Genomic DNA, 244 nt, shown 5'->3' on the forward strand with positions numbered 1-244 from the left:
GTATAGATGATATTCTCAAAGTTGAGAACTATGGGTAAAAACAAAAAAAATTTACATCCCAATAACAACATATTTTAATAAAATCTTAAAATCGATGAAAACTAAACTTTTCCAATAACAAATGATTTTGAGTGGAATTTAAAAATCATCACCCCAATAACAATTGATTCTATTTAGATTTTAAAAATTCACAAACCAATAACAAAGGAATCTCAAAATTTAATAACTCCAATTCTTTGCCCCC

Source organism: Brassica oleracea, chromosome C3 (assembly GCF_000695525.1).
Source record: "Brassica oleracea var. oleracea cultivar TO1000 chromosome C3, BOL, whole genome shotgun sequence".
Lineage (NCBI taxonomy): Eukaryota > Viridiplantae > Streptophyta > Magnoliopsida > Brassicales > Brassicaceae > Brassica > Brassica oleracea.